The 26,770-nt window shown below is 42.6% G+C and overlaps 1 protein-coding gene and 1 long non-coding RNA gene across 3 annotated transcripts in view; both read right to left on the minus strand.

The window, feature by feature from the left end:
- NIP7 (nucleolar pre-rRNA processing protein NIP7) overlaps positions 1-26,770 on the minus strand; it is an 85,822-nt gene that overhangs the window by 18,762 nt on the left and 40,290 nt on the right. The window lies entirely within an intron of this gene.
- LOC141277249 (uncharacterized) overlaps positions 1,231-26,770 on the minus strand; it is a 28,318-nt gene continuing 2,778 nt past the window's right edge. Inside the window, exon 3 of the long non-coding RNA XR_012328301.1 lies at positions 1,231-2,202. This is a non-coding gene — a long non-coding RNA (uncharacterized lncRNA). The remainder of the gene's footprint in view (positions 2,203-26,770) is intronic.

Below are 26,770 nucleotides of genomic sequence, written 5' to 3' on the forward strand. Positions count from 1 at the left end.
TAACTACAGCTAAGTACTGTGTCTATATATTAAACAAAACTCAGCACAGTGCCTGCCACAGTGTCCTCAGTAAATGCTGGCTAGTTTGGAGTTATAATTTCTAGGTGCTATAAATGAGACCCAGTTCTCAAGGAAATTTACTCTCTTAAGAGGAAGACGGCATTTACCATATAAAACATTTTAACATTAACATTTTACTCCCATATAAAACATTTCAACATTAACATTTTACTTTCACTGTTTTTACATATGTATTAGAAAATCCTCTCCCCATCGCTGTCCAGCTGTGTGCTCTGAAATTTATCTCAGATAACAGGCTGGTGTGTGAGATGCTGCTCCAGGGTACTCGTTATTTACCTTGCAAGCTCATTTTACTGCTTTTGTATAAATGGTGGAAATGGAACAGGAAACTGTCAAGAAAGACACTGTGCATGCTCCTTGAGAATAGAGCAAGGAACGAGGATTCTGTCCCATTTTTTTGCAGACATCAAACACACTTCCTGGGTTCTCGCACTCTTTTTGAGGGGGAAGTTCCCCTTTCCTGTTCCAAGAATAGAATACAATAAGGTAGCCCTCAAATCTGTTCTCGCCCTTCTCAAGGTATTATGTCCCCTGACAACCTATTTTCATCCCCTGCCAGTGGGAAGACAAACTCTTAAAGCCATCACAGTCCAACACTCTCCTCCCCTTCCCAGAGCCAGGCCTGGCCATCCAGTATCGGGGAAGCTTCAGGAAACTGCAAAGTTAAGAGCCCATATTGTCCAAGATGTGGCCTCGGGGAGAGTTATTTGATTCCAAGCATCCTAGTGTTGTTCCAACCCCCCTGGCCAGCCTGACCTCTCTGGCCTGTTGGGCAGCCTCTTCTGGAACTTCCCCCAGAACCATCATATTGAGTTTTATGACTGTGGGGCTCCATCCCCACAGCCCAGCCCAGTTTCTAGAATCAAAAGAAACTGTAGCTGTGCAAAGAGCCATCCATAAGGATGCTTTCTACCCTGGATTTTGATTCCTGGCTTCAGTACACCCACTTTTCTTCCTTTTAATGTTTTTTGTTTTTAACATGTACTAAATATTCATATGTTTCAAAAACAAAATTTATGTATATCTATATATCTATATATGCACATGTATATGTGTATGTGTGTCCTTACAATGAAATATAATTCAGCAGTAAAAATAGCATGCTAAAACATGGATGTACCTTGAAAGCATCATGCTAAGTGAAAGAAGCCAATCACAATAGACCACATACTGTATGATTTCATTTATGTGAAATTTCAAGAAAAGGCACATCTACAGAGACAAAGTAGATTTAGTGGTTGTACATGGCCGAGGGGGTTGGGAGAAATGGGGAGTGACCACTAATGGGTATGAAGTTTCTTTTTGGGGGGCGGTGACAATGTTCTAAAATTAGACTGCAGTGATGGTTGCACAACCCTGTAACTATGCTAAAAGATACTGAATTGTATACTTTCAATAGGTGATTTGCATGGTATGTGAGTTATATCTCAATAAAGCTGTCGAGGAAAAAACAGACAAAGCTTAAGAGTGTTAAAAGTCTAATTCAGTGGTTAGGGGAAGGGCATAAGGAGGGGACTGAAAAACGTAAAAAGGCTACAATACTTCCCAGACGTGGGGCTGACAAAAAACATGGATGTGAAAAGACGTTAACACTTATAAGTTCTTTATCCTGTGACAGGTTCTTTTTGATAAAGATGGTCTAGTTCAGAGACTGGATGATGCCATTGTTTTTACTACAGTCTACTGAGCCAAAGGCCACTTTGAAACATTGTAATGTTTCCATAAACACAAAGTTTCCTTTAGGCTGGTTTTGCCCTCAGGATGCTTCAGTTGTCTCTGGTCAGTGACCTTTAGTCTGTAGAGGATGAGTAGCAAGGCACAGAAAGCTCCTCCGTGACTGTATTAATCTCTTCGTTGCTGCGCGCGGGCTTTCTCTAGTTGCAGCGAGTGGGGGCTACTCTACATTGCGGTGCGCAGGCTTCTCATTGCGGTGGCTTCTCTTGTTGTGGAGCACGGGCTCTAGGCGCGTGGGCTTCAGTAGTTGTGGCACGCGGGCTCAGTAGTTGTTGTGCATGGGCTTAGTTGCTCGGCGGCATGTGGGATCTTCCCTGACCAGGGCTCGAACCCGTGTCCCCTGCATCGGCAGCTGGATCCTTAACCACTGCACCACCAGGAAAGTCCCTAAATCAGATTTTTAAAGATATAATTTATATGCACTAATGTACTTTTTATAAACCATCATCCACGTTCATTTAAGTAGACACTTTCTCAGGGGAGTGTCTGAGGGCAGTGAACAATGGTTACAGATTAAGTGATAAATTAATAAATTAAGATAAGGGGTAGTAGAGGGAACAAGTTTTAAATTTAATTTTTTAAGTCCTTAATACTTCACAAGGCTCAAAACTAAAAAGAAAAAAAAATTAAACATCTCAATAAAAAGTCTCTTGGCCACCTTTTCTATATACTTTCCATTCCCTTCCGCTTACCCACCCCAGATAATCACTTAATAATTTTTTGGGTATCCTTCCTGAGTTTCTCTACGCAAATGCAAGTAAATATAAATATTTATACTTAGTTTTACTCACATATATAAAAGGTGCTAAACATCACAGTTCTGCATCTTGCTATTTTTACTTAATGACATCTTAGATATGTTTAGATAATAATACATAAAGTGCCTCCTCATTTATTTTTACAGTTGCATAGTTTCCCATAGTTCAGTATTCATAGTTTGGTATGAATGTATCATAATTTAACTAGTCTCCTACTGATGGAGACTTGGGTTTCCAGTGTTTTGGAATTACAAATAATGCTGTAATTAATAACTTTGATCTTATATCACTGTACACATGTACAAGAAAAAATGGGACTTCTAAGCCAAAAGCACATGCATCCGTACTGTTAGCAACTGCCCCAATTTATATTCTCACTGCCCTTCATAGCAATGGTACAAATTTATATTCTCACTGGCAACGCACATGAGTGCCAGTTTCCTCAGAGCCCCACAGAGTGTGTTATCAAAGTTTCTGGAATATAACAATCAGACATTTTTAAAACTGTATCACACTCCAGGTCTGACTTGCATTTCTCTTATGAGTGAGGTCAAAGAACTTTTTCTATACTTTAGAGTCAGAAATGAATTTATCAACCTTCCATCTAGATCAATCTGAAAAATAATCTTAATGGGCAAGAATCTGTTTTGAGTTGAGATGGTTTGATTTCTACATGCCGAGCACAAGCTTACTTTAGGGGTATTCTCTCTGCCCAACTTCACATTTAGATTTTATCCTTCTAATGTCTGGTTAAGTGTCAACCCCTGGGTGAGGCCTCGGTGAGCCACCACATCCTAAGTGGATACTTGGTCCAACGCATCATTCTGTTTTCTTTCTAGAGAGTTCATGCCTACATGATATTTTTCTTTTCTTTTTTACTCTCAAAATCAACTTTATTGGCATTCTGGAAACAAAGCAAAAGATTATAACAACCAGGTGAATGCTTAATCAAGGTAAAAACAGTTGATTCTCAGTCAGAGAGCTTTGTGGTGTTTTAAATTACCCTGTCCCATCCCCTACTCTTCAGTTTGGCAGAAGCTTTGACAAAAACAGCCCCCATTCCTAGTAGAAGTTCTTAGTCCTGGAGGTAGTAGAAGTGACCTCATTCTTAAAGAATTGTGGTTGTTCATTTCAACCAGTCTGGTGGCTCCCTGAAGGGCCAGATCAAAAGACTTGCCCTCATTTTGCCTAACTCAGAACTCTCCCAAGTCTGAGGCAGCTACCTGGGGGGCATTAATAGATTTAAAGGCAAATGTATTAGCCACTGCCTCCCAGGACAAGGAATAATGGTTGGGCAAACAACAGACCAACCAAAAACAATAATATTTAGGTATAGGTCTCTTTGAGACCCTGATTTTAATTCTTTTGAGTACCTGGAAGTGAAATTGCTAGATCTTATGGTAATTCTATTTTTAATTTTTTGAGGAACTGTATACTGTTTTCCATAGCAGCTGTACCATTTTACATTCCCACCAACAGTGCACAAGGGCTCCAATTTCTCCACATTCTCTCCAATACTTATTATTTTCTTATTTTTTCATAGTAGTCATCCTAATTGGGGTGATGAGAAAAGAATTTGGCCTTGCCACTGGCCTGCTCAGGCAGCCCCAAACCCTGAACCTTTATTCTTAAAGCATTTTAACTTCGCATTAACTTTGAGCAGTGGACGTGAGACCCACCCCGGTTAAGTTCAGGTTAGGTTTGGGACACTGGGATATTTTCTTTCATCCATAATCATTGGATCTGGGCCTATAAATCAAATAGTTAAGACACAAAACACAAACAAGGTCGTAATTTGTTTCTTCCTGCCCTCTGTTTTTCTTGGCATGGAAAAACTCAAGCTTTTCCTGACTGGGGATGGGTAGTGACACTGGGGGGTGATTCATTAAAAGTGGCCTGAGTAACTGGCCTTTTATTTCTTCTCATTCTTTCCCCTTATTGTCCCAACTAATGTAAGGAAACACATTGAATAAAATAATTCTCCTGCTGATAAAGAACTTTCCCCTGACTCTTTGTTCATTTGCAGCTATATGCTCCCAGAATCAAAATCTTGGAGCTGGGGAGGCCACTGTGGTAGATGTGATGGGTATTTCTTTTTATTTATGTATTTAATTTTTGTCTGCCTGGGGTCTTCATTGATGCGCAAGGGCTTTCTCTAGTTGCGGCGAGTGGGGGCTACTCTTCGTCGCGGTGTGCGGGCTTCTCATTGAGGTGGCTTCTCCTGTTGTGGAGCACGGGCTCTAGGTGCGTGGGCTCAGTAGTTATGGCACTCAGGCTCCATAGTTGTGGCTCGCGGCCTCTAGAGCGCAGGCTCAGCAGTTGTGGCGCACGGGCTTAGTTGCTCTGCGGCATGTGGGATCTTCGCAGGCCAGGGCTCGAACCCGTGTCCCCTGCGTTGGCAGGTGGATTCTTAACTACTGCACCACCAGGGAAGCCCCTTGATGGGTATTTCTGATAGAGAAGGAAGGTCAAGAACCCTGGCTTATGGAAGCCACCTTTTTCACTCCCTTTTCTCAACAGTTATCTATTATGTTAGGAAATTGTTTCTGTCTCCTGTGATCCTGGCCACACAAGCAGGAGTTGGGTGTGGCTATGGGTAGTCACAGTTCCCTGTCTCTAAAATGGGTCTCAAGACACCAGTACTTTCCTCTCAAATAAGTGCCATTAATGTCAACCATTCCTAAGGCCAGGAGAGACAAAAGGAAGTGGTAACAATAAAAAATATTCACTTTATAGTACACATAGATCATAAGAGTAAGAGAAATAGCATAATATACCATTTTCATCTTTTACACTACATGCCGCTATTTTATTTAAAATATTTCTATAAATTTTTAAAGAAATAAAGAGTACATTTAAAATTATGTAGAGAGAGAAGGCTGGACAATAATAGACTAAAAAGCTAATAGCTATCTCAGGGTTGAGGGTTTCGAATTGATTTTAGTTTTCATGTTTATAATTTTCTGTATCTTTTCAGTTCTTCTCACAGATTGTGTATCACTTTTGTAATCAAAAAGAAATTATACTATAGTGTTATTTTATTTAAGTTGATTTGTGTGCCTCCTACACCTCTGTGGAAGTGGAACAATTTATTTTCAAAGAGGTGGGCATAGAAGGAGACAAGTGGGACGGAAGAGGTAAGGGACAGATATGACTATGCTCAGGGTCAGGGTGAGGCTGTGGAAAAATACCAGTGATGCCACACCCTCAGCATGGTTCTGGTCAAGGCCACGCCTGAATCACCCCACCACTGGCTTTATTTTTTGCCCCCTCCAAGTGAAATAATCCCAGTTTCTCTCACCTACTGTGGTAAACCTAGCTTCCTTGCCTTTGATCATTTTTGTGGCCTCCCTCTGAGCCTGCTCCCAGCACTCCACTATCTCTGTGGATTCCCAAAGAGACAAGCTCCTCCTGTGGGGACCAGCCAGGAAGGGGAGAGTGAGAGGATGAATCTGTGGGTGCCTGATACCCTAAGTGGATGGTTCTTGTTGACTTTTGAGAAGGGGCTCAATAAATAGCATGCCTCCTCCCTACTCAGGCTCTGAATCAATTGGCGGTCTGAGTGGTCAGGAGATGAATTATCTTCTGATAAGGCTATACATCGCAGAATGTAGCTGAGCATGTGAGCCCAACAGGCTTCCCTGAATCCTAGTTCAACAGACTTTCCCACAGTCCCAGGCAACAGTGGACCAGGGTGCCCTCCCCATGTGGAGGAAGAGAACTTGTGTTCCTTCCCAGCATCTCAATCCTAAGTGACCAGGAAGAGGAAGACACTGGGAGACTCATGCCCAGTTTCTCCTAACGCTCTCCTTCCCCTAAGTGCAGGAGAGGGAAGGCATGAAGAGGAGCCTGGGGCATGATGACCCTCTACAGGAAGGAAATATTTGGAGTGAGGGAAAAGCATTTTCCTCTCCCGAAGTTCTTACTATTTCTTGGATTATAGAACATTTTGAGGATAGGAAGCAAGTTATAAACCACCGCCTCAGAAAAGTGCATATAAGTGCTGGGCTTTGGTATTAATGATTTATATCTGCCTGCCTTTCCCTTTCTTCTGGTCTCTGTGCCCCATCTTCCCTGCGAGGAATTGTTTCTATTCTAGTGTATGTGAAGCTAGTGGGGCTGCCAATCAGATGCTCTGCCTCCCCTCCTTACAGATGGGGCATGTGATCCAATCTGTCCAGTGAGAGAAGCTCATTTCCCTGGCCCTGTTGTTTTAGGAATGGGCACTTGATTGAAGGCAGCCAATCAGGGAACAGGACTAAGGGCAGGAAGACTGCTTCTTTATATGAATACTGAACTGGAGAAAAAGTAAAGCTTGGAGCTCTCCACAGCTGTTTTGTCTGCCAAGTGACAAGACTCTAAAAAATGGAGCCCAGGGCTTCCCTGGTGGTGTAGTGATTGGGAGACCGCCTGCCGATGCAGGGGACGCGGGTTCCTGCCCCGGTCTGGGAAGATCCCACATGCCGCGGAGTGGCTGGGCCCGTGAGCCATGGCCGCTGAGCCTGCGCGTCCGGAGCCTGTGCTCCGCAACGGGAGAGGCCACAACAGTGAGAGGTCCGCGTACCACAAAAAAAAAAAAAAAAAAAATGGAGCCCAACAAAGCAGAAAGATGCCCTGGGGATGTTTTTGACCCTTTGATGTAGTCAGAAACGAAATCTAGTCTTGTGGTTACATGAGCCACTAAATTTTCCCTTTTTTGGCTCAAGCTAGTGTCAGGCAGATGTCTGTTCTTTGCAATGTATGTGCACACATAGAACTTGGCCTCCACTTTCCAGGGGTGCTTAGGCTATGAAGCCCAAACATCCATTGGATGTTCAGAGCCCCTTCTGTTAGTGGTGCCCTTTATAAATTTGAAAATTGATCAAGTATTATTCTAAAAGATTCAGATAGCTCTGGCTACTGCATTTTGGGCACCAATACTTGTTTCTTCATGTTGACGCCACTTCTGCTTGCCAGCAACTTGGAAACCATACTAAAAGCACAGGCTGGAGGGCCTATAGCTTGAGAGAAGACAAACAATATGGGTGTGTTGGAATGCAGAAAATGCTAGGAGCAAGTGACTGATCCTCTTTTCCTTTATATGTAACGGATGAGAGTTGGAGGTAGAAAGAAGAGAAAGACAATCCCACCCAACCCAAAGAGGATGTGTGGGCAAGTTAACATGCAAAATGGCGATAGAAGATTGATGCAGGGTGGTGTAGAAAAAGCTATGGAAGAACAACAGCTCACTTTTTTTTTTTTTTTTTTTTTTTTTTTTGGTACGTGGGCCTCTCACTGTGTGGCCTCTCCCATTGCAGAGCACAGGCTCCGGACGCGCAGGCTCAGCGGCCATGGCTCACGGGCCCAGCCGCTCCATGGCATGTGGGATCTTCCCGGACCGGGGCACGAACCCGTGTCCCCTGCATCGGCAGGCGGACTCTCAACCACTGCGCCACCAGGGAAGCCCCACTTTTTTTTTTTTTTTTAATTGGTTAATGGTTTGGGGTTTTTTTGGAAATTTATTTATTTTAATTTTTGGCTGCATTGGGTCTTTGTTGCTGCGTGTGGGCTTTCTCTAGTTGCAGCGAGCGGGGGGCTACTCTTCGTTGCGGTGCGTGGGCTTCTCATTGCGGTGGCTTCTCTTGTTGTGGAGCGCGGGCCCTAGGCGCACAGTCTCAGTAGTTGTGGCACGCAGGCTCAGTAGTTGTGGCTTGTGGGCACTTGAGCACAGGCTCAGTAGTTGTGGCACACGGGCTTAGCTGCTCCTCGGCATGCGAGATCTTCCCGGACCAGGGCTCGAACCCGTGTCCCCTGCATTGGCAGGCAGATTCTTAACCACTGCGCCACAGGGAAGCCCAACAGCTCACATTTTATTTTTTTATATATTTTTAAAATTTTATTTATTTATTTATTTTTGGCTGTGTTGGGCCTTCATTGCTGCGTGAGGGCTTTCTCTGGTTGCTGCGAGCCAGGGCTACTCTTTGTGGTGGTGTGCGGGCTTCTCACTGCGGTGGCTTCTCTTGTTGCGGAGCACAGGCTCTAGGTGTGCAGGCTTCAGTAGTTGTGGCGCGTGGGCTTCAGTAGTTGTGGCATGCGGGCTCAGTAGTTGTGGCTCGTGGGCTCTAGAGCGCAGGCTCAGTAGTGGCGCATGGGCTTAGTTGCTCCGTGGCATGTGGGATCTTCCCAGACCAGGGCTCGAACCCGTGTCCCCTGCATTGGCAGGCGGATTCTTAACCACTGCGCCACCAGGGAAGTCCTCACACTTTATTAAGCATTTACTCTAGGCTAGACATTAAACACTTCACATGCATTTTAACAATTCTAGGTGGTGGGTACTACTGTTATTCCTACTCTACACAAGGTAAAACTGAGATGAGAGGGTTAGGGGTTGTAAGAGCATTCCACAGCCCCTAGAGGCAGGATTCCACATCAGGGTCATGGGAATCCTGCACTTCCTAACCACCATGTTCCCTCTCTAGTTAAAGACCCAAGTTAGAACCTAGCTTCTGTCACTTGCTCGTTGAGTGACCTTGGACAAATCAGCCTCTCTCAGCTTGTTGCCTCACCTGGAAAATTCAGGTATTATACCAGGTAACTTTTTTCTTAAAACTCTTTCAACTCAAAAATTCAAAAAAAAAATTCAAAAATTGCAAAAACTTTTAAAACACCCCAACTCCCCAATCTAGGATTTATATTCTTGGCCTGAGCTTTGCCCCTAAAGACTGTATAGATTGGTTTTTCCCATGGATTTAGGATCAAAGGGCTCCTTTGGGTTATGTGTTCCTTTGAAATGGATTCAAAGGTATGCGTTTTCAAAGTGAAGGGGAAACTGGAAAGCCTTCATCCTTGCTGAGTGAATCAGCATCCCAGAGCACAGGTGACAAGTCCTGACCTACCCCTTCACTGTCTGATAAACCCACAGGTCACGGCTCTGAACTCAACCCCACTTTTCCTTCTTCCTGCCCCCTTTATGGGCTTTCTGATAAGGTGCCCCAAGTCAGCTGTGACAGTGTTTTCTCTCTCTGCAAACAGTCCCCAGGGCGTGCACTCTGCCTGCAAGCTCCCCAGCTGCTTCCAGCTCTCTCAGCCCAGAGCCCTTTAATTGCTGCATTCCAACAAATTAGCCATGTGACAGAAGATTATTTTTAACTTCAATAGAGCAGCTCCCTCTCTTTTAATATATCATGCTTGGCCCACATTCCCTCGGTGAAAAGGGCACCACCGGCTACTTCTGAGAACTTTTAATTACTCCAATTGTTTGCAAAACCCTTAGAAGATTAAATTTTTTTTTTCTTTCTCCTTTCCCGGTTTCCCCATTTGCTATTTAATGAAAGCTGAGGCTGAGTCCAACTTGGGGATTTACCAGCTTTAATGGGTCTCCCCAAATCCTCTCTACTGCCCCCATTCTCTGTAAGATAGTTTTTTTAAAGTGCAAACCCTCTGGGGGATGAAGGGAGGGCAAGTTCCAGAGTAACAATCCCACATAGAGCCCCAGAACGTGGCAGGACGAAGGTGGCAGGACAGAGGTGGCTGGTGGCGTCAGGAAGACTGAGCACTAAACATCTCTTAGGTTTTGGGACCCTCCAAGAGGATCCTGATGATCGAGCCCGACACTGAATCTGAGCCTTTCACCTTCAAGTAAACCACACAGAACAATGAGCATCTCACGGACCACCATGTGGACCAAAGGCCCTTCTCCAGTTTTTCTGAATTTCCTAAACCCCAGATACTTCTTTAATCTCATGAGGCCAAGTGGGCAGTGTGGCCAAAAATGATTGAGGTTGTATCACCCCCCATCACCTGGAAAGGTACAGACAGGCTTGTATTTAAGTTTGACTCCCGCAAAATTGAGAAACGTGCATTTTCTTATACCTGAGTTTTGCAAAATAATTCATACAGGTTATAACAGTATGCGTATCATTCCAGCCATTTTCTCTGTTATCCCCATCCGTTATCCACGGTTTTGCTTTCCACCCTTTCAGTTACCCATAGTCAACCAAGGTCCAAAAATATTACATGGAAAATTCCAGAAATAAGGAATTTATACATTTTAAATTGTGCACAATTCTGAGTAGCTTAATGAAATCTCATGCCATCCTGCTCCACCCTGCCAGGGTCGTGAATTATCCCTTTGTCCAAGTATCCACTGTCTATATGCTACCTCGTTAGTCGCTTAGTAGCCGACCCTGGTTTTCAGATTGACTGTCATCGTATTGCAGTGTTCGAGTAACCCTTATTTTACATAAAATCGAATGTCAACATTTTAGTGCAGGTCAGTGAATCTCGAAAATAGCAAACACTCGTGTAAACTACCACCCAAATCAAGATATAAGTGTTTGCATCTCTTCGGAAATTTGCCTAGTACCCCTTTCCAGTCAGTGGCCCCGCAACCCTGGGCAGCCGCTGTTCTGATTTCTGTCACCTAGATTTGTCTTGTTTGATTTTGGAATCACACAGGGTGTACGTCTGTCTTTCTATGTTGTGTTTTTGAGATGCATCTGTTGTTCCAACAGTGCCAACCTGGGTGGTGGTTTTCTGTTGGATTTTCAGGAATAAGTGGAAGTGGTAAATTCAGGCCTAACCAGAGCAATTTCACTAATGATAGATTTCCTTAGAACAGGCTTACATCGACTGCCATGCACCACAGTACCACAGTAACGCTATTTAGACATGGCAAGGTGCTTTTGATTAAAAAGAAGTCGGCAAAATGTACCTCGCAGCTCGCCCTTTGACCCAGCTCTTCTGCATTTAAGAGTTTCTCTTACAGATAGATATACTCACACATGTGTGACATGATGTTTGTATAAGGACATGAATGTCAGGACTATTTTTCAGAGCCAAGGATTAGAAACAAACTAGTGTCCATCAGTAGGAATCTGATTCAATAAATCATAATGAATCCAGACAATGGAACACTATCCAATCATGAAAATAAGTAAGGAGGTTCCCTATGCACTGAAATGAGATGGTCTCCTAAGGGAAAAAAAGCAAGAAGTGGAACAGTGTGTGTTCATTCACTTATTCAACAAATATTTACGGAGAAACTATCAATACAATATTCCAGGCACCACTCTACACGCTGAGGATATAACATTATACCACATAAAATCCCTCCCCTCGTGCAGCATCCATTCTAGTGGCAAGAGTAGAAGGAATAAAAACAAATGAAAATTATATTTGTATGGTGTGTTATCGTTAATATAAAATAAAAGAATAAAAGGGGAAAGAAAACATAAATATGTTCTTTTATTTTTTTGGCTGTGCCTCAAGGCTTGGGGGATCTTAGTTCCTCGACCAGGGATTGAACCTGAGCCCTGGCAGTGAGAGCGCCGAGTCCTAACCACTGGACCGCCAGGGGATTCCCAGTGTGTTCTTTTAAACATGCATAAAGTCTCTACTTTGGAGAAGATACTCCAGAAACTGGTAGCACTGGGGAAGGGAACTGGGAAGCTGGGGGACATGGACAGAGGAACAAATGTCACTTTATGTTCTTTGTATCTTCTGAAGTTTAAAATTTTGAATATGTTACCTAGCCCAGAATTAATGGGTTAGGTATTAATAATAATAATTATTATTAATATAACCCATAATTATAACCCAGGATATAATTACATTTTTTTTTAAGTTGGAAGAAGTATTTGGCAGTATTTCCAAGCACCTGGGCCCTCAAGTTGTGGGAAACGCCCTACTGTTTTTTAATCAGGGCAGGAGGAAAGGGCTAGCTCCTATCTGTCACTCACTGCAGTCATGAACCAAAGTCATAGCATCACTCTGGGAAGATTAAAGAGGCACCAGGAGGACAGAAGGAAATAAAATCAATCTTGAGAATTTATAAAAGGCTTAAGCAGCTCTTTCCTAAATTTGAATTAATGTCAAGAGAGAATCATCTCAGGAAATGCGAGTTCCTCTCGTCAAACTTTTTGGGACCATCCCATTTGGGAATGAATTGCATAGAGCCAAGTTCTTTCACAGGGAACATCTATGTGTAGGGAAGTGGAGGGATGGGGAGAATAATAAAAAGACCACCTGACACTGAACTTGGACACCTCTTATCTTTTTTCTCAGCTTCCCTTGGGTTGTATGGGAAGGAAGGTCTATAAAACACTTATGGTTTATCGTTTGGGTTTATTCATATAACATGTGAAAGTCGCTATATGGAAGAGAAGCCTGATTGAAATCTGTACTCTTTGTGAATGTTTGTGTTCCAGAAGCTTCCCGGAGTTGTTGGATGATGGCTCTATGATTACTGTCTCCTTGTGGCCTCTAGTCAACCAAAATGGAAAAAAAAAGTTTGGCTTTGAATAACAGGTCTATAATTATTTATCTTATCTCACAATAAATTACCCCTTTTAAAATCCTACCATTATTTTTCTTATATTATTATTAACTTTTAACTACTAGTTGATATAGGAATACATTCTTTTTTTCTGAAAAAAATTAGAGTGTTGCAGATAAAGTTTTGGTTGTCTTTAATCATTTCTTACAACCCTAATTTAATTGGTCTGGAGTGTGGCTGGCAAGTAGTTTCTTTCTTATAGTGATTCTAATACACAGCAAAATATGAGAACCACTTGTCTAACTGACACAGGACCCCAATATTTTTGGAACTCAATACCTAGATGTTATGGGAAATATGTATATGAATTTTTTTTTTTTTTTGGTATGCGGGCCTCTCACCATTGTGGCCTCTCCCATTGCGCAGCACAGGCTCTGGATGCGCAGGCTCAGAGGCCATGGCTCACGGGCCCAGCCGCTCCGCGGCATGTGGGATCTTCCCGGACCGGGGCATGAACCCATGTCCCCTGCATCGGCAGGCGGACTCTCAACCACTGCGCCACCAGGGAAGCCCTGTATATGTATTTTTAATACAATAAATGGTTTTCTTTCTCTAAGTGAAAGCTGAGATTTGCCTTTCAAGACAGATTGCATTTTAGCAAAAGCACTTCCATAAACATTTGGGTTTTGCAAATAAAAAGCCAATTTGCAATCCTGGAATGGGGTTTGGGGACAATGAGACCCTAAACTTGTGTCAAAGTTGTCATTGTTGCGGGCATGTTGAACCTCTGTAGATTATCAAGATGTGGCCTCAGAGTGGGGATTGAGGAAGAACTGATGAAGAAGTTTCTTGGCTAGAGACAGAGAAGGCTGTCAAGACCCTTCTGGAAGGTAAGGCTGAGACACTCGAGGACTATGCTGTCCAACACAGTAGCTAACAACTTCATGTGTTATTTATTTTTTAATATAAGTGAATTAAAATTAAATCAAATTAAAAATTCAGTTCCTCAGTCATAGTAGCCACACTTCAAGGGCTCAATAACCACATATAACCAGTGGCTACCATATTGGGTGCAAACATAGAACATTTCCATCATCAAAGAAAGCTCTTTGGGACAGTGCTACTGTAGAAATCATTTTACACGGTCTTATACAGTTGCTAGTTTAAAATTTCCTTCCTGGGGCTTCCCTGGCAGCGCAGTGGTTGAGAATCTGCCTGTCAATGCAGGGGACACAGGTTTGATCCCTGGTCCAGGAAGATCCCACATGCCGCGGAGCAACTAAGCCCGTGCGCCACAACTACTGAGCTTGTGCTCTAGAGCCCGTGAGCCACAACTACTGAGCCTGTGTGCTGCAACTACTGAAGCCTGCGTGCCTAGAGCCCGTGCTCCACAATGAGAAGCCACCACAATGAGAATCCCGCGCACCGCAACAAAGAGTAGCCGCCGCTCGCCACAACTAGAGAAAGCCGGCGCGCAGTAGCGAAGACCCAACACAGCCAAATATAAATAGATAAAATAAATAAATTTATTAAAAAATAAAATAAAAAAAATTTCCTCCCTGAAATGTAATTTACCAAGACTTCAACACAGTATTTAAATAATAGTAACAGCTAACATTTATTGAGCACCTACATAACGGTCAGTTTTCTTGGTCGCAGACAACAGGTTCCACTCTTGCTAATTTAAGCACAAAGGGATTTATTAAAGGGTATGGCTAGCTCACAGAATCAGTAAGAAAGTTAAGAAATAGACTCTAGGCTAAACATCCAGGAATGACTCCTAAAATTATACTGCAGAACTCATTGACAAACAAGCCACAGCCTCTGTCATCATCCAGAAGCTTCAGAACTGCTAAGCTGCCACCACAGCTGATGTTTCTAGGATCACATTGCCTTTGCCATGATCGGCCTCAGCAAAACGGATGCTTCACACCTGCCTGTCCCTCCACGTAGCTCATAGCTCTAAAGTCTCACACAAATGGAATCTAAGTCATAAACAGAACCAGAGCCGCAAGGGAGTTTGAGAAATGTTGTCATGTTTATCTCTCCAGCCTCTGCAGTTCAGGAAGTGAGCTAGGACGGGGCTGGAATGGATTTGGAGCAAACCAGTCAGTCTAAAGTATCTGCCATGACCTGTTGCATGCCAAGTCCCGTGAACATGCCCGATCGCATTTCTTTCTTACAAGAATTCAGGGAAGAAGGGCCTATAAATCAACCCTCCTTGACAGAGGACACTACAGGAAATGGTGGGGCATACGTATGGTCTTAATTGTGCTTGGGGAAGTTAGAAGAGGGCCCTCTGTCCACTCTGGGAGAGAAGGAAAGTGGAGCAGGGAGGGGACAGCTGCCTGGAGAAGCCAGGATGGAAGACGACTTCACAGGAGAATAAAGCAGCAGTCCCAAGGTGACAAAGGACAGCCAGAATGAATCTGAGAACTCACGAGTGGTGCTGCTGTACAAATTCATGCCAGATTCCGGAGGCCCTGCCCTCTCCACAAATCCATGCTGCCTCTGGTGGAAAGAACCAGAACTTACACACACAACAAAGACACAAGAACACTTGCCTGGCTACATCCCAACAACCCCAGTTGCACCTGTGGCACGGAACAGGACTGCAAAAGTAAAGAACTCAGCAGGAAAGGCTTCCAGAAGGAGGTGAGTTTTTTAGTGGGTTTGAGAGGAGAGGTGTTAGCATATGCATGGCTGTCAAGAGGCAGAGGGTTTCAGATGAAAGAACTCATCTGTCCTCATGCCAAGACTCATGCCAAGGCTGAAAGGGGCAGCCACTGTAGCATATCAAAGCAGTGTCCTTGACTCAGGATGAAGGAGGTGAGTCAGTGTTTGGGAGAAAACAGTAAATAAATGGGCTGGGAAGGGAACTGACTGCAGGATAAAATCATGTGAAACCCTTCCTATGATTACAATTATATTCAAATATTAGTAAAGTATGTATCAAAAATCAATTTGGAACAGAATGAAAATCTCGGGAGTGGGTCCTAGACGTCTTATAACAACCACTCGGGGATGATTCTCCCGATTTGCCTGTCCTGAGGGCTGTTCCCAGTCTCAGCTCTCCTCCCCTGTGATGTAGCTCAAGCTTTTGGTGTATGGGGGCTGGGGCCCCTTTGCCACATCATTCCTTCCTGGAGACATCCTAGTAGGATCAAAAGGTACCTAAGCCAGGGAAAACAATAAATCTCAAGGAAATGGGACTCCTGGAGCTGGGAAATTCAGAAGAATTTGAGAAAGGGGCATCAACACCCCAGAAACATGGTGGCATGCATGATTCTTATTTTGCTTAAGCTTTATCAAACAATATATTTTAACAAGTCTTTCCATCTGCCAGGTTCAATGTTAAGCAATTTAATAATACATTATAAATAAATAAATTCTTTTTCAGTTAAAAAAATAATAATACATTACATCATTTAACCTTCAGAGCAATTACCTAGACTAAAGGCTATCCCCATATTACAGATGAGAAAAATGAGGCTTAGAGGTCCCACAGCTAAGAACTGGACTCCACAGCCCACTGATTTAACCATCCTGCTTTGCTGCCTTGATTTCTTCTTCCTTATTTGTGTTTTCCTATTATTTTTCACATGTTATGTTTGTATACTTGTCAGCTCCAAAAACTAGAAGTTTCTTAAAGTGCAATGATCAAGTCTAATTCATCTTCTGACACCCTTACCCCCAGCACCTGATGGAGACTAGCAAGCACATAGTAAGTGCTTAATATACGTGAGCTAGACAGAGCTTTGTGACACAATAAACATTCACCTTGTATACTTAAACCCAACAATTCTTGCAGATATTCAGTTTCCAGCTAGCAAGTAGACGAAGTGGATCCTTTCATTGATATAGGACCATGGTCAAGTGTGAGGCTCTTGGAACCCAATAGTCACAGGTTTGAATCCTGCCTCAGCCACTTCTTAGGGGTGTCATCTTAGGCAAATGTTAAAAGAAAAATTAAATAAATGTTACAATTTATTAAGGGTTATCCATTAAAAAAAGCACTGCTGTTGGGGCATGAAAAATAGCTGAGAAAGTTTATGATTCAGATGCTTAAATATATATATTAAATATGTATTTTACAAAAGTGGTAGATGCGTTGTTTCCCAGAAGAGTTCAGTGTCTTGTTAGCAGGCCTGCTGACCCTCTCAGGCCCCTCCTATTGAGAAAGACTCAGCAGCAAGAACAGGGACTAGTGGTTAAATGTTAACTTGTGTTTATTTCTCTACAACTGCCTGCTGTTTAATTTGGCTAACCCAGTGAAGATTCTTTCGTAAGCCTGTGTGTAATTTCTAAACACCAGACCTTCGACCTTTACACACATGCTAAACATTTATAGAGTGGGAGAGTTCTCCTTTTTCTCCATCAGTGGAGTGAATAAATACCAACATCCTCCCCTCCCCCCAAAAAAAGTATTCTTTGATCTACACTACAGATAAACCGGTAATAATTCATCCTGATCAGCTAAGGGCTGTAAAGCAGATTCTTTGACAAGCCAGTTAATTTCAGAGGGTACTGGGGCTTGTTTCTTCCTGATGCTGATTTAGATTCTTAAAGTCATAGAACTTTAGAGCTGGAAAGAGATCTTTTAAATTAGCTCGTCAAACTGTCCGATTTTAACAGACAGTTAAAATCTGTTAAAACCAGATGAGAAAACTGTGAGCTGCAGAGAGGGAAAAGGCCGTGTAGACGCATGTACAGATGTTAAAGAAGAAAGAGCCATATAGGAATTGCTTTGTCACAACAATTTCTACAGCATTTTAAGTTTTCTGTGGTATCGCTTTTTGTTTTCCTTTATAATCTGGTGATGCAAGTATAGTGTTTGAGCCTGGAATTACAAATCCGTGGACACTGATGCTGTTTTGCGCTGGCATCAGAAATATTTGAGAATCACTGCTGCCCCCTGCTGGAAATTTAAAATCTCCAGGTTATGTGGACTTCCTTTGAGTCAAAAAAATTAGAAAAGTAATATTTCCTTAGGTTAAAAAGTTTAAAAAGCATGAAAGGGTATAAAGAGAAATATGAACTCTGCCTCCTTTCAATCGTATTTCCCAGTGATAACTGTCATTAACAATTTTTGGGGAATATTCTTCCATATTTTTTCTACTTATGTGTATTTGTATATACCTATGCATAAGTATATATATTTTATACACAAATAGGACAATACTATATGCACTGTTTTGTAACATGCTTTTCTCTTTTTTTCCTTAATTTATTTTACTGATTTTCAATAGGTAATACATTCAAACTAATCTAACGTTATTTCAATTATACCTCATTTTATTTATTTTTATTTATTTATTTATTGTTGCGTTGGGTCTTTGTTGCTGCGTGTGGGCTTTCTCTTTGTTGCGGTGTGCAGGCTTCTCATTACAATGTCTTCTCTTGTGGCTGGGCACAGGCTCTAGGCGTGCAGGCTTCAGTAGTTGTGGCATGTGGGCTCAGTAGTTGTGGCTCATGGGCTCTAGAGCACAGGCTCAGTAGTTGTGGCACACCGGCTTAGTTGCTCTGCGACATGTGGGATCTTCCCGGACCTGGGCTCAAACCCATGCCCCCAGCATTGGCAGGCGGATTCTTAACCACTGAGCCACCAGGGAAGTCCGCTCATTTAAAAAAAAAAAAGACATATATCTTGAACATCTTCTCAAAGCAGTATATATTGACCAACCTTGTTTCTTTCAATGGAGGAATTATATTTCATTGCTTGGGTGCATCATAAATTATTCATTCAGTCCTCCTTTGATGGAATAAAATGTCAGTCTCTATAAAAGTAAGGACTTTATTATTTTTCTTGTTGTCACTGTTGTCTGTTGTAATGAGAATAATGCTCAATAAAATTTGTTTAATGAATGAATGGACATTCTCCTAGTTTCAAGTATTTTTCTGTTTCAAAAATGCTGCCCCGAGGGCTTCCCTGGTGACGCAGTGGTTGAGAGTCTGCCTGCCGATGCAGGGGACACGGGTTCGTGCCCCGGTCCGGGAAGATCCCACATGCCGCGGAGTGGATAGGCCCCTGAGCCATGGCCGCTGAGCCTGCGCGTCCGGAGCCTGTGCTCCACAACAGGAGAGGCCACAACAGTGAGAGGCCCGCATACAGCAAAAAAAAAAAAAAAAAAATGCTGCCCTGAGCCAGCAAGCCACAAGTAAGGAGCCCGCTGGCTGCAACTAAGGAGCACAAGTGCTGCAAATAAGGAGCCCATCTGCCGCAACTAAGACCTGGCGCGACCAAAAAAAAAAAAAAATGCTGCCCCAAATAACTTTGTGTCTATATTTTGGGGCATAGGATAAAATCTAGGAAGAAATGTAGGTTCAAAGGCATGCAAATTTAAAATTTTGATAGATGGTCAAATTGGTACTTTTAATGAAGAATGGGTCCAGAGGTTTAATAATCCTATCATTCCCATCCCTGACTGGGCATCAAAACCAGAATCTCCCAGAGAATTTAATTTAAAATAACTCCTTTCTGCACATTCCCTCTCTGTTCTAATTCATTAGCTGGGGGGAGGGAATCTGTATATTTAACAGCCCTTCCCTCCCCACCGTGATTCCAATGCACACTCAGGACTGGGGACAGCACATTACCTACCCACTTCTTGCTACACTGCAGCAGATGGAAATGTGCTCCTCTATCCTAATCTTAATATGGTTACTCATTTGTTATTCAACTGATGCTTATCGAGTGTCTACTGTGTGCAAGACCCTATGCTCTCTCTCCCAGAGGTAAGACTGTACAGGGGATGTGGTATGGATTTCACCACTCCGGTGGGTGGTAGCGCTGGGGGTGAGTGGGTGAGTTCCTTGGCAGTATGTGTGCTGACCGTTGGCTGGGGTTTGGGGAGGGAGCAGTGTGTGGGTGAAACTCAGGAATCCTGCAGCACTACAGTGGCAGGAATTTTTAAAAGGCCCAGCCCTGCCCTGGGTGACATGTCTGTCTCTAACAGACATGGAGCCAGCCCAATTCTAGGTCTTCTTAGGCAACTGCTACTGGGGGTCCCCACAAGCAACACATGGGGCAGGGCACAGTGCTTTCCCTCTGGGACCTTCTAAGCCAGATAAAATATAGTGCAGATGAAACACACATGGGAAATGCGCCATGGACAGCCAACAGATTGCGGTCATGAAAAAGGATGACAGATTCCACCGTAATTCGCGACCCACCCAAATGTCACATCCTCTGGCAGTTCCTGACACAAGCAGGTGTGGTTTCCATGTACTCCATAGCACTTAAAATATAACAACAGAAAGAAAAAAGGAAAAAAAACCCAAATCTTCTACTACTGCTACCTGAGGCTTATTATGTCAAAACTTCTAGCTGTTTCACTGGGCGACCCCATTATATTCTCCCAATAGTGCAGGGAACTCAGGGAAGTTAAATGACTAGACAAAGGCCACACAATTTGTTTAACAGAGTGGTCTTCATAATTTTTCTGCTTGCACATGCCATCAAATGATTTTGAAAAATGGTGTATCCCTAGAAACAGACACACTTCTATGGCCATGTAATTTATAACAAAGGAGGCACCATAGAGAGTAGGAAGAGATCTTTTTAAAAAATGGTTCTGGAATCCCACTACTGGGCATATACCCTGAGAAAACCATAATTCAAAAAGAGTCGTGTACCAAAATATTCATTGCAGCTCTATTTACAATAGCCAGGACATGGAATCAACCTAAGTGTCCATCATCGGATGAATGGATAAAGAAGATGTGGCACATATATACAATGGAATATTACTCAGCCATAAAAAGAAACGAAATTGAGCTATCTGTAATGAGGTGGATAGACCTAGAGTCTGTCATACAGAGTGAAGTCAGAAAGAGAAAGAAAAACACTGTATGCTAACACATATATATGGAATTTAAGAAAAAAATATGTCATGAAGAACCTAGGGGTAAGGCAGGAATGAAGACACAGACCTACTACAGAATGGACTTGAGGATACGGGGAGGGGGAAGGGTGAGCTGTGACAAAGCGCGAGAGAGGCATGGACATATATACACTACCAAACGTAAGGTAGATAGCTAGTGGGAAGCAGCCACACAGCACAGGGAGATCAGCTCGGTGCTTTGTGACCGCCTGGAGGGGTGGGATAGGGAGGGTGGGAGGGAGGGAGACGCAAGAGGGAAGAGATATGGGAACATATGTATATGTATAACTGATTCACTTTGTTATAAAGCAGAAACTAACACACCATTGTAAAGCAATTATACTCCAATAGAAATGTAAAAAAAAAAAAAAAATGGTGCTGGGATCCCTGTATACCTATTGGGGAAAAAAAATGAAATTGGACCTTACTTCACGCCATAGACAAATATCAAATCCAGGTGGATAAAGACTTAAAGGTGAAAGGCAAAAATCTACAGCTTTTTAGAAAATAGTATATTCATGACTTATGAAGGAAAGAATTTCTTCAACAAACCACTGACAGCGCTCATGATATAGGAAAAGAATGATAAATTCAATTACACTAAAATTACACAGTGGTTCTTAAGTATACTACATAAAGAGTATAACAGGGCTTCCCTGGTGGCACAGTGGTTAAGAATCCGCCTGCCAACGCGGGGGACACGGGTTCAAGCCCTGGTCCAGGAAGATCCCACATGCCGCGGAGCAACTAAGCCCGTGCGGAACAACTACTTAGCCTGCGCTCTAGGGCTCGCGAGCCACAACTACTGAGACCACGTGCCACAACTACTGAAGCCCTCGCGCCTAGAGCCCGTGCTCCACAACAAGAGAAGCCACCGCAATGAGAAGCCTGCGCACCGCAACGAAGAGTAGCCCCCACGCGCCGCAACTAGAGAAAAGCCCGCATACAGCAACTTAGACCCAACACAGCCAAAAAAAAAAAAAAAAAAGAGTATAACAGATAAACCATAGAGTGAGAGAAAAGATTTGCAACAAATATAACAATATGCACAACAGACGGCTGCAGTATTAGGCTTGGGCAGCAGTGTTAAATGGAACTGCTTTGGAAAGCAGCTTCGCATTCTTTGAATGTATATTATATTTTACAAGAAAAAAAAGAAAAAGAAAAGAAACTACTGCCTAAGAATATGTATCTCCTTGCACATTTTAAAGTTGACATCTAAAAGTTTTTCATCTTATTTACTTTTTTTTTTTTTTAATTGTTACAAGAATGCCCATAGGGCTTCCCTGGTGGCGCAGTGGTTGAGAGTCCGCCTGCCGATGCAGGGGACATGGGTTTGTGCCCTGGTCTGGGAAGATCCCACATGCCAAGGAGCAGCTGGGCCCGTGAGCCATGGCCGCTGAGCCTGCTTGTCCGGAGCCTATGCTCCGCAACGGGAGAGGCCACAACAGTGAGAGGCCCGCATACCGCAAAAAAAAAGAATGCCCATAGCAGCCATATATGTAAGTGCCCCAAGGTGGAACCAGCCCAAATATCTATGGAGAATGGATAAATTGTGTATTTTCATACAATGAAACACTACTTAGCAATAAAAAGGAACAACAGGGATGAATCTCAAAAACATGGTTATGCAAAAGAAGTCAGACACACAGAGTACCTTCTACATGATTCTGTTTATATTAAATTCAAGAACAGACAAAACTAAGATGTATGAAACCAAAAGAGCAGTTGGGGATGCGGACTGACTTGAAAGAGGCATAACGGAACTTTCTGGAATGGTTCATCATGTATTAACTAGATACAAAAGATGTAATTTCTGCACATTACAGGTCTTAACATTTAAAAATAAAATTGTTATAGCACTGTCATAAATATATCCAATGAAATATAAATACCATAGTGACTTGATATCCACTATCATCCATTTAAAAATAAAAAGATATGGACAGGGGGGCTTCCCTGGTGGCGCAGTGGTTGAGAGTCCGCCTGCCGACGCAGAGGACACAGGTTCGTGCCCCGGTCCGGGAAGATCCCACATGCCGCGGAGCGGATAGGCCCCTGAGCCATGGCCGCTGAGCCTGCACGTCCGGAGCCTGTGCTCCACAATGGGAGAGGCCACAACAGTGAGAGGCCCGCGTACCGCAAAAAAAAAAAAAAAAAGATATGGACAGGGACTTCCCTGGTGGTGCAATGGTTAAGAATCTGCCTGCCAATGCAGGGGATGGGGGTTCAAGCCCTGGTCCCGGAAGATCCCACATGCCGTGGAGCAACTAAGTCTGCGCGCCACAACTACTGAGCCTGCGCTCTAGAGCCCATGAGCCACAACTACTGAGCCCGTGTGCCACAACTACTGAAGCCTGTGCGCCTAGAGCCCGTGCTCCATAGAAGCCACTGCAATGAGAAGCCCACACACTGCAACAAAGAGTAGCCCCCACTTATGCAACTAGAGAAAGCCTGCGTGCAGCAACTAAGACCCAATGCAGCCAAAAATAAACAAACAGATAAATAAATGAAAAGATATGGACAAGCCCTTATCGAACAGTCATTTGGTTTTCTGTTGTTGTTGTTTTGCTGTTTTTTGGGGGGGGTTTTGGCCTTGCCGCAAGGCATGCAGGATCCTAGTTCCTGGACCAGGGACCATATCGTGCCCCCTACACTGTAGCAGAGTCCTAACCGCTGGACTGCCAGGAAATTCCCCTTTTCTTTCCAGGTGTTTTTTTTCCCATACATTTTAAATCATTCTTTTTCTCCTTGAAATCTATGTCTCCCACCAAATACTACTCTGAGGTAATATATTTTTATGTTTGGGAGTTCCTTATTCATCACCTTATTATTCTGCAACAATGTACAACTTAACCTTAAAAAATATATTATGCCCACAAGGCTCTAAATATCAACAATTTTCTTTGGGCTTAAGTTAGCATTATGATTATTAGTTATACATTAATAATACTGACCAAAGCAGCATAAAATTATTCCCACTGAAAATTCATCTCTTAATGAATAAGAGAGTAGTTAATGGGACCTTAGTTAGTCTTTTGAATTGTGCCTTTATTTACAACTAAACTCGGATTCTAAGCTAGTATCATACATCACAGTAAAATTTAGATGGTAATGCCTTATCTTTTGCAAAGTGAGAGAAAGATGATTGGGACAGGGAAACACTCAGGATCTCTGACCTTGGTGTGTTCTCAGATAGATTAGTTTTAAGAATGAGAACACATGAAGGCTGATCCCTCTTGAAAAGGCTTCATGCCCAAGGATACATGTAATTCCAGTTTGAAAACCTCCAGTTTAGAGTGCGATGGAGATGGAATTCTAACCCAGGTATGTCTGACTCCCAGCCTAGATTCTTTCAACCTGCCCCATACAATCATAATTTATTCCTTATCACTTTGGCTTGAAAAACCATTTCAGAAGAATTTATTTGCAGGGCATGGGGTGGTGGTGGGACTATAGAAATAATACATAACCATTGCTCAGAATTAAAATATAGTGTCATTATTTTTACATGTTGGTTGCCCCCATCCAGACCTTGAACTCCTTGAAGGCAAGATTACTGTTTTATCTACAGAGTTGTATCCCTAGAACCTACAGAGCTTCTACTCACAAAATAGGACCTCAATAAACATAGAGCAAATGCCCATGGAGAACAAGACCATTTTCGAGTCTCTGACCTGCATGGATAAGGGACCCAGATTTGAAGAGGTGAAGCCAATGAGTAGCTCGGCTTTGCAGTTTAAGCTTCCCATTGTTTCCAACAGTACCTTCCTCCATTCTTAGTTACAGAGAGTGTTTTCCCAAGCTAACATCCAATGCTTGGTGCCCTTGGCTTCAAGACAATTCCCTCGTTTAGCCTCCCAACTAGACTGCCTCTAATTCCACCTCAATGCCCCCCTCTATTGAATTTCTGTCACTCTCACTGCTGACCACAGAGAACTTTGGCCTGGGGGGGTTGGGAGGGACTAGCTAGGTGTGTGCTTGACACAAACGTCCCTTGTGCTGAATCAAAAGGCCTGAAGAACTCCAGTCCACGCTGGGCTTCATTCCCTCTTGCTGTTCTCCAGCCCACAGAAGCCAGAACAGTATTTTGCAGACCTTTAGCACTCACATGTCACCTTCACAATATTTGGTACCTCCACAGGCCACCTGTACTCACATCACATTTTCTTTATATTACTCATTTTTTTTAACCTAAATACCTACTCAAGCTTTGTCCTGAGCAATAATATCCAACAGTAACAGGCTTGATTGATATATACATATTTCAAGTGCATGTTTTCAAAAATTCATCATTATTAATATTTTTAATGTTGGTGCACCATGCAAGACAATCTCATGTAACGTCTGACAGAAAATGCTGTCCTAGACAGGAAGTTAGACTCTGGAGCTCTCTTGAGCTTCTTCTATGAGTCAGGCACCATACTAAGGCTTCATAAAAGATAACATTATTGGAGATCTTTTCCCCTACTCATTGGAGAAAATTAGGAAAACATAGAAAAGTCTAAGGAAGAAAAACTTGAAATCTCTTGTCATTCTATCTTGGTTAATAGCAAACATATCTGGATCTAAAATCTGACTCAAACATACTCATTATGGTATCTTAGACAAGTCACTTAACCTCCTGGAGTCTCAGTTTATTCATCTTTAACACTGGTAAAATGAGACCTCTTTTATAGGATTTTGGTGAAAATTAAATGAAATGACAGATGTAAGGCACCCTAGCATAGTAAGTGATAAATAGTGAATGTGCAAAAAAATTTTTATATGATTATTATTTCCATAAATTTGTTGTCACATTATATGTTTCTATCTTTTTCTCTTCTTATTATATCTTGAGCATGAAATAATCTTTGGGTCCATAATTATTTATTTATTTTATGAGGGGCATAATTTTTAGTACCGAATAAAATTCCTTACTATGAATGACTTAGTTAATTTTATTATCAGATTGTTTCAGTTCTAATTTTTTGTACATAATAAGTAATCCTGTGATGAAAAATCCTTGTACTTAAATCTTGGTGCTCATTTATGATTTTTCCATAGGATAAGTTTCTAAAAAATGGAATTTTTATGGCTCTTGCTTTTTTTTCTTTTTTCTGAGTTGGTCTCCAGAAAAGTTGTACTGATTTACCTTCTCACCAGCACTGGCTGAAAGTGCCTGTTTCACAGCACCCTCCCTGACACTGGGTATTAGTTATTTGTTAGAACCTTACTGATTTAACTGGAATATATCAGGCATTGTTTATAGGCCTTATTTCATCTTCACCACAACCCTCTGAAGGGTCCATTTGGTAGCCTCTCGTCCTTGATTGGGAAAACAAGGCTTCCAGAGGTTAAATTCTTACCCAAGCCAGTACAGGTATACATCGTTTTATTGTGGGTCACAGATATTGTGTTTTTGGCAAATTGAAGGTTTGTGGCAACCCTGTGTGGAGCAAGGCTACAGACACCATTTTCCCAAGAGCATTTGCTCACTTTGTTTCTCTGTGTCACATTTTGGTAATTCTTGCAATATTTCAAAATTTTTTATTAGCATTATATTTGTTATGGTGATCTTTGATGCTACTATTGCAAAGAGATTATGATTCACTGAAGGCTCAGAATGACAGCATTTTTTAGCAATGAAGTATAATTAAAGGGGACCTCCCTGGTGGTGCAGTGGTTAAGAATCCGCCTGCCAATGCAGGGTACACAGGTTCGAGCCCTGGTCCAGGAAGATCCCACATGCCACAGAGCAACTAAGCCCGTGTGCCACAGCTACTGAGCCTGTGCTCTAGAGCCCTTGAGCCACAATTACTAAGCCCACATGTCACAAGTACTGAAGCCTGCGTGCCTAGAGTCTGTGCTCCGCAACAAGAGAAGCCACCGCAATGAGAAGCCGGCGCATCGCAACGAAGAGTAGCCCCCGCTCTCCGCAACTAGAGAAAGCACACGCGCAGCAACGAACACCCAACGCAGCCATAAATTAACAAATTAATTTAATAAAAGAATGCATTAAAAAAAGTATTATTAAACTAAGGTGGGGTTTTTTTTTGGCATAACGCCACGCACACTTA

Source organism: Tursiops truncatus, chromosome 19 (genome assembly GCF_011762595.2).
Source record: "Tursiops truncatus isolate mTurTru1 chromosome 19, mTurTru1.mat.Y, whole genome shotgun sequence".
NCBI lineage: Eukaryota > Metazoa > Chordata > Mammalia > Artiodactyla > Delphinidae > Tursiops > Tursiops truncatus.